This window comes from Gavialis gangeticus, unplaced genomic scaffold, assembly GCF_001723915.1.
Source record: "Gavialis gangeticus isolate Ggan-Ray unplaced genomic scaffold, GavGan_comp1, whole genome shotgun sequence".
NCBI lineage: Eukaryota > Metazoa > Chordata > Crocodylia > Gavialidae > Gavialis > Gavialis gangeticus.
The window spans coordinates 161,509,603-161,517,930 of record NW_017729024.1 but is presented as its reverse complement, the minus strand read 5'-3'; the positions used below and the strand labels follow the sequence as shown (position 1 = coordinate 161,517,930).

Below are 8,328 nucleotides of genomic sequence, written 5' to 3'. Positions count from 1 at the left end.
ACTTCTGCAAAGCACTGAATATGGTACTACATGGGAGTCTACTAGTTAAGTTGGAGAAGATGGGAAGATGGCAGGGAAATGACTAAAGGGGAGATAGCAAGAAGCAATATTGAAAAAGGAAGTAGCAGGCTTCAGTTCTTATTACTCGTGGATCTCCTCAAAGATTACTCTTGGGACCAGTCTTGTTTAATATTTTCATTAATGACCTTGATTCAAATACTAAGAATGTGCTGACAAAATTTGCTGATGACACAAAGTTGTAAGGCAATGTCAAGACAGAGGAGAATTGGGATATCTTATAGGAAGAATTGGGTGATCTTTAGGACTGAAGTAATAGAAAGGGGATGATATTCAATAATACAGGATGCAAGGCAATGCACCCACTGGCACTATTAATACAAAATTTCACTTTAGGCTGGGAGTTAATCAACTGGGATTGACTGAGGCTGTGAAGCATGTGTACTAACTCAACACAAGATGACTACGAGCTGACAACATGATGTGGTTGTGAATATGGCAATGCAATCCTACGATGGACTGGATGAAGCAGAGAAAGGGACTTCTGGAGGTCATCTAGTCTAAGAGTGAGCAATTATTTTGGCTGGAGAGCCACTTAACAAGTTTTGGTGAGCTGTCGAGGGCCGTATGGGTAGTCCTGCCCCTTGACAGTCGCACTGCCCCTTGTTCACCATCTGGGGACAGGAAGTCCCGCCCCTAACCCCTGACCATTGCCACTGGAAGTCCCCCCCCTTTCCCCTCAGAAATACTCCTTTTGGAAGGGGAGGGTTGCCATCTTGGAACCAGAAAAAGAACAAATCATGCACTAAAAGTCAAACACCTGCTTTATTTTTATTTAAAAATATGTTTGTATGGTGGAGTATAGGAGTGGGTATGTGTGTGTATGGTGGGGTGTGTTTGTATGGCAGGGTATGGGCAGTGTGTGTATACAATGGGGTGTAGGGAGGCGTGGGGGGGTTGTGAGCAGGTGTGGCTGTGTGTGGGGGGCAATAGGGTATGTTGGGGTGTATATATGTGGGGGGTTGTGGGGACACGTTTGGGTGTATGGGGTTTGTGGGGTGTGAGGGAGGAGTATGGGGACCTCCCACACACTCCGCCATGGCGCACAGCCCCTGCCAGCAGCAGCAGCAGGCAGGGGCGCTTGGAACGCTCTGTGCCTGGTGCAGGCGCTGCCACTGGTGGCGCGTGGCTCCAGCCAGGGCAGCACATGGTGGCAAAGGGCACAGCCAGGCCGTCCCGCCTCTATCACGTGGAGCTTCCCTCGGCGCACGTGCTGTTTCTGCACTCATGTGCCGCCGGGGAAGGCCCCATGCAATGGAGCCAGCTGCCTTCCCCACAGAAGGGCTGGGTGGGGTACAATTAGTTGTTGAGCATCCACGGGCTGGATGAAATTGCCTGGAGGGCTGGATCCAGCCTGTGGGCTGTATTTTGCCTGCCCCTAATTTAGTCTAATCTCCTGTCTGAGGAAGGATCATACCTAACCAAACCATCCCATACAAATCCCTGTCTAACCTGCTCCTGAAACTATACAATCAACTCTTTCACACAGCTACAAGGTCTAGTTTACACCCTAACCTGCCCCAGGTAAAGCAGGGGGATGATGGTGGTCAGGGTCCTGCTGTCGTAAGGGTTGCTAAAATCTGTTTAAGAGATCCCACAAGAAGAGTTTGGCCTGTTTCTAGAAAAATGAAGATTGAGACAGGATATTTTATTTTATAACAACAAAAAATAGTAATTTATTTTAACGTTTCATCTGTTCTTATGACTTATCTTGTTTTTCTTGTAAGCTACCCTGGGCTTCTTTCTAAATTATAAACAAGTATGATTACTGTCTATAAACACTTTGGGTGGGTAAACAGAAGGAAAGGGAAATAATTTAATATAAACAACAAAGAAAGGAGAAGTAAATGGGTATACACTAATCATGGTTTATATGCTGGAGAGAAATTTATGCTGGGGATTATAAGAATGTTCATCATTACACTTGGAGTAATAGTGACAAAAAATGAATGGCTCTTAAAATGGAGCCTGATTAATGTATGACAGAAATTATAGACCACCATGTCTATGATAGCCATCATTTACCTGAATGCAGCTAGGTAATATCTCTTTAGGAAAATTTTTCTTTTGAGCCAAATGTAGTGAGGTAATTTTGTGCTATCTGCTAGAATATTTAACATCTCTATAACCCACATCTTACTGTTCTCCATGGTTCTCACAAGGATAGATTTGGCATCCTTTGTGTCCACAGTAGCATTGTTTGGCGTGTCAAAGTACCCCAGTGTCTCATCTGTGTATCCATTTTGCCCAGTCATGTAATTGTAGGCTTTTCTAAGGTCAGTTATATGTCATTTAACTGATGATAGCTGTAGCAGTAGCTGATGATAAACTATCAGCTTTTTACTTTTTAGTATCAACTGAAAATTGGGTTTTACAGCATGATTATAGCCTAATTATGAGGGGCCTGACTATAGGAGAACCCTGCATGTAAGATGAGTGTGATTTTTATACTTTTCTGGAAGAAGAAACATCAATTTATAATGAGAACAACATGGTAAATGACTGTGCAGGTGAACAAGCAAGTCTTTTTCTTTTCTTCCAAGGAAGGGAGTCTACACATTTGCTCCTCTTTATAGGCTATCAATCATGAAAATCCCTGTATTGGCCAGGAAGGGCGTTAGATATAGCTCCCTCAGGAGTCCTTCTACCCTACTCCTAGACCTAATGATGAAGTCATGTGAGCCATCTTAGGGCTCCCTACAACTAGGCAAGGGGAAAATCCTTTCCTTTAGAAGCATAACTACATACTCATGCAATAATTTTCAACTTGAGCATTATTTTTGAGTCAGAAGTCAAATATTTTCTTATGAAAAGAACAAATAACCCCCCCCCTTTTACATAACTAGCTGAGAGCACTTGGACAGGATTCACTGAGAAAACTGGTATGTGCTTTTCTGATGTATGTATGTTTGCTTCAACTTTCTCAATTATTTTCTTTGCAACAACACTTTTGGAATGCTTCCAGGAAGCTTTGTAAATAGCCAGTTCATAAAATGATCACCAGAACATTTGAGTCATGGCTAAAGAATAATCCAAGAACATGCAATGCAAATAAAATAAATTTCATTGAAAATGTCTGGAACAATAACATGATTACAATGAAAAATGAGGTCAAGGGAACCAAAAACCTACCATAACACATTCACTATCACTGTTTAATCTGATGTTTTTCACAAATAACTCTGAATGGGATGCACATTACAGAGATTAAATTCTTTGTCTTGATGTCTGGAGTCTGCGTCTAATCCTATGGAGTGTTATAGATAGAATTTGGAAAAAATTAATTGTGCTCAGAGAAGATACCGAATTGGCAAACTGACTGGATTCTGAACTACCTGTGATGACTCAAGGGGATTCTGCTGTCAGTCCTGGAGTGCATACCCAACCAGTTTATCATATGGGAAGCTAGTGAGGGTTAGAGGACCTCTTCTATATTCCACCTACAAGGCTGATATAATTTAAATCAAACACGAAAAAGCTCAAACATTTTTCTAATTACAGAAAAGCCTGTTCCAGGCTCATGCAAGTGGATGGCCTATGCATATCTGTGTTTTTTAAAGTGCTAATATATGTTTGTTAAAATATTTCTCTCTTCTCTATTTCTCGTCTTCACCCTTCCCTTGCTCCAGTCTGTCTGGTGTTTGTCTCATATTCTTATTTCATTTTTCATTGGATTTTTTTTTGGCTTCTGTTTCTAGTCTCTCCCAAGCAGGCTGTGACCTGAATAACAATATAATTCCAGTCAATCTTTCCAACCACATTTTTAGGTCAGTTTGAAATTAAGCAAAACAGACTAGACACTCAGCTGGTGATAATCACTGTGGCTCCATTCAAAGCAATGTTTATAATAATTTACAACAATTGAGGATCTGGCCCAATTAATTCACCTATTCACAGTTAAACTGAGATGAGAAAAATAATCACTCATACAGGAGTTTGATATTTTTGGTCATTTTACTCTGAAATAGCATCCTCTGTATCCAAGTGTCACAGTATCACAACTTATGGATACTGTAATGGAGAAAAAGTTGTGCGTCTTTGCTGCCATCTTCTGGCAAAATGTTTTGTGTTATGTGTCCGCCAATATTAACCTAAAGCTACCTTTTCTCCATTTTTACTGATATTTGTAAAGATTATCTTTTCAGTCCTTATCAATATATATTTTTCTGTCATTTAAATTATGACTTCCTGGTTTTTTTCATCTTTGGCATTAATTGTCTTCTTTGTTTGAAGAAAACTATTTTAAGGGACATTAAATTAAAAAACCCCATAGGATTTCAGGAAAATAGGGCTGAAGGGGTTTGCATGTGGTTGGTTGTCTAGACCAGCCCGCTGCTCAAAGCAGAATCATCCCTGACTAAACCATCTCAGCCAAGTAGCTGTTTAACATGATTTTCCAAGTTTTCAGGAATAGAGTCCACAACTTATCTAGGTAGCCTGCTCCAATGCTTAACCATTCCCATAGTCAGCAAGTTCTAACTTCCAACCTAAATTTCCCCTGCTACAGCTGGAGTCCATTCCTCCTAGTCCTGTCCCCTGCCACAGTAAAAAGCCCATCTCCATCTTCTCTGTAATTGGCCTCCGGGTATTTGAAAACTTACCAAATCTCCCCTCAGTTTTCTCTTCTCCAGACAAATAACTTATGAGGAAAGTTCTTCTTGACTTTCTTCATAAGTCTTGCTTTCCAGGCCTCTAATAGTTTTTGTCACGCACCTAGGCTCTTTCTAATCGCCCTACATCCTTCTTGAAATGTGGGGCCCAAAACTGGACACACTACTCCAGGTGAGGCCTCACCAGTGCTGAAAGGAATAGAAAAATCTCTTCCTTTGATTAGCAAATGTCACTCCTATTACTACAACACAGTATGCTGTTGGCATGTTTTTGTACCAAGAGCACACTTTTGCCTCATATTCAGTTTATGGTCCACTGTAATCCCAAGGTCCTTCTGTACAGTACTGAAGCCTACCCAGTCATTTCCCAGTCTGGATTTATGCATGCAGTTTTTGTGTCCCAAGAACAGGACTTTGTATTTGTTTTTGTTGAATCTCATCTAGTTCATTGTGGACCTTTTTTCCTGCTACCCAGGTCAATTTGCTAAGTGTACAGTCAATCCCATCATCTAGATCACTAATGAAGATATTAAACAATATGGGACCTAGACAGACCTCGGGAAACCCCACTCGTTACCTTGTCCCAACTAGACAGTGCACCACGGATGACTACTCATTGAGCACAATGTCCCAACCAGTTATGTATCCACCTTGCAGTACTTTAATTTAGACTATCTTTCCTTGTTAATGAGAATGTGATGGGAGACAGCGTGAAAAGTCTTGTTAAAGTCAAGAGGCAAAATTTATTCTTCATATTGTGAAGTTTCCCTTTCAAACGGCAAAATTGCTAAAGTCAAGGTATACTGCTCTCCTATCTATAGAGCCTGTCACCTTATCACAGAAGAAAATCAGGTTGATCAGGCATGAGTTGTTTTTGGTAAATCCATGCTGGCTGTTCTTGATCACCTTGTTCTTCTCTAGGTGCTTCACAGTAGATTCACTGAAGACATGCTCCATAATCTTTCCAATACTAGTCTGTAGTACCCTGGATCCTCTTACTTCCCTTTTTTAAAGATGGGCACTATATTTGCCCATTTCCAATTATCTGGTACTTCACACAACCTCCATGAGTTCTTAAAGAAAATAGCCAGTGGCTCTGTAATAACTTCAGCCAATTCCTTCAGTACCTTACAATGCATCCCGTCCAGCCCTGCTTTCTTCAAAGCATCTAGCTTCTCTAAGTAATCTCTTACCTGTTCTTCCACTACTCTAAGCTGTTTGTCTTCTTCCCAACCTTTGCTACCAATTGTGCTGCCCCCATTTGTTAAGACTGAACTAAAACAGGCATTAAATACTTCAGCCTTCTCTGCATCACCCGTAACTAGGATGCCTTCCACATTCTGTAAAGGACCTTTGGCTTCTTTGGTCTTCCTCTTTCTTTTGACATACTTGTCGAATCCCTTTTTGTTGTCATTTATATCCCTTGCCAGCTGCATCTCAAATCATGCCTTGGCCTTCCTAATTTTCTCCCTGCATGCCCATGCAATTCTCTTAATCTGCCCTAGTACTATGACCAAGTTTCCACTTTCTGTAGGATTCCTTTTTGAGTTTCAACTCATTCGAACAGATTGCTGTTCAACCAGGCTGGTCTTCTATTGCATTTCCCCTCTTCTGTCACATCAAGATAGTTTGCTGCCTTAATATGGACTCCTTAAAATACAGCCAGCTGTCCTGGATTCCTCCTTCCCTCAGACTTTCTTTCCAGGGGATTTTACCTGCCAGGTCCCTGAGTTTCTTGAAGTCTGCTTGTCTGAAGTCTGGTGTCTTTATTCTGCTGCTTTTCTTCCTTCCTTCCTTTAGGATCTTGAACTCTATTATTTTGTGGTTCCTGTCACCCCAGTTACCCTCCATCTTCATGCTCTCAACAAATTCCTCTGTTTGTGAGCAGCAAGTTGAGATGAGCTTTCCCCCTAGCTGGCCTCCCTAGCATCTATGTCAAAAAGTTATTCCCAACACACTCCAAGAATTTGCTGGACTGTTTGTGCACTGCTGTTTCCTCCCAGCAGATGTCCTAATAATTGAAGTCCCCCATGAGAACCAGGTCCTGCAATTTGGAAACTTCAGTCAGTTGTTTAAAGAAGCCCTCATCCACCTCTTTCTCCTGGTTTGGAGGCCTATAGCAGATGACCAGAGTAAAACAATGATTTTAAAACAAAAGTCCTTTGTTAAAACATTCATTGAATGTTTTAAAGGATTGTTGTTGGGTTTTTTTTGTTTACCATTTATCACATTTATTTTTAGCTGTTTCATTCTGGGCAGTGAAAACAGTAGTTAGTCAATACTTATTAAAACCATTGTGGTTGAAGGAGACTATTTAAATTCAAATCAGGGCCTCCCTCCATTTTTAATTTTAAAATGAATAAAAATATTTCTACTAATCTAAATTTCTAAATTTGAAGCTAACCTACCTGACAACGTTCTATTAACTGCCTTTTCTTGTGAAAAGATTACACAACATCAGTAAACTTTGCAAGTATCAAATCTTTTGCCTAACTTTTAGCATTTGAATAGGGTTGTAGTATCAGATGTGCTCTATTGCTTATCGGTATAAAATGTAACATATTTACGTAAATCCAACATGAGTCCACCTTCCCCCACTTAATATGGGGAATTGGGGGGAGGGGGGGAGCAGCAGGAGCAAGTTTGGGCTATCTGCTTTATTCCTCCACCGCCTCCCCTATTTCCTGCCCCCTAATACCTTCCTCCTACCACCTGGGCCCTGCCGCTGCTTCACCTGCTGCAGCTGTGGGCGGAATGAGTTTAAGACAACCTAACCCTTTGAGACAATATTCTATACAAGGGAAATGAGGAAATATTTATAAATTTTCCATGTATAAAATCTAATTAATGGCGGGGGGAGTGTCTTAAATTCAGCCTTGGCTTGGATCTGGGTCAATACAGCATTATCTGAAACAGTATCTAGACCTTCAAGTTATCGCTGCAGAGGGGCAGAGAGCAACCTGAGTCGTGACGATTTCCGGTGCCATGCAGGACTGGCCTCACAGCCCTGCGCTTTGGTTCTCTGATGGGCTGCATTCGGGGTGTTTCACTCGGCGCCTCCCCACTTGCCCTGCTCAGTGACAGGCCTGTGCCCGTGCTCTTCTCCCTGAGGCACCTCGCCATGTGCTGCACTTCTAGACTTGGTTACCACACCCGTCTACCAGGCACGACCAGAGAAGACGTCCTCCGAAAGCCTACGACCACTATAAAAGGATGTGAGACAGCAACTTGTTCCCAACAAAGTGCTCTTTAAGTCTCTAGCCATAGGACTATCACCTATACAGAGGGGGCAAGATGCCAGAGGAGGAAGCTCCTGTGCAGACACTGCCTAAACCACAGCACAGCCTCCCCCAGGGAGCCGCCACAGCCCCTCCTTGCCCCCGTTTCAGCAGGGGGAGGAGAGCGCCCACGTAGGCTGGGAGCGCCCGGGTGGCGGGACACCCCCCAGCACAGCCGCGCCGGGGCGGTCGCGCTCCCATCTCGCGCGCGTCTGTCGACGTGTGAGCGCGCCGAGCGGCCGAACCCCGCCGCCGAACCCCGCCCCCCATTGGCTGCCGGGCTTGTGACGCGAGGGCCCGGGGGCGCGGCAGCGGGTTGCGTCAGCCGGGCGCTCTGGAAGGGTTGGTCAAGCGTGTGCAGA

General features: G+C 43.0%; 1 protein-coding gene across 1 annotated transcript in view; it reads left to right on the top strand.

Annotated features, from left to right (window-relative positions):
• TARS (threonyl-tRNA synthetase) overlaps positions 1-8,328 on the top strand; it is an 82,104-nt gene that overhangs the window by 34,125 nt on the left and 39,651 nt on the right. The window lies entirely within an intron of this gene.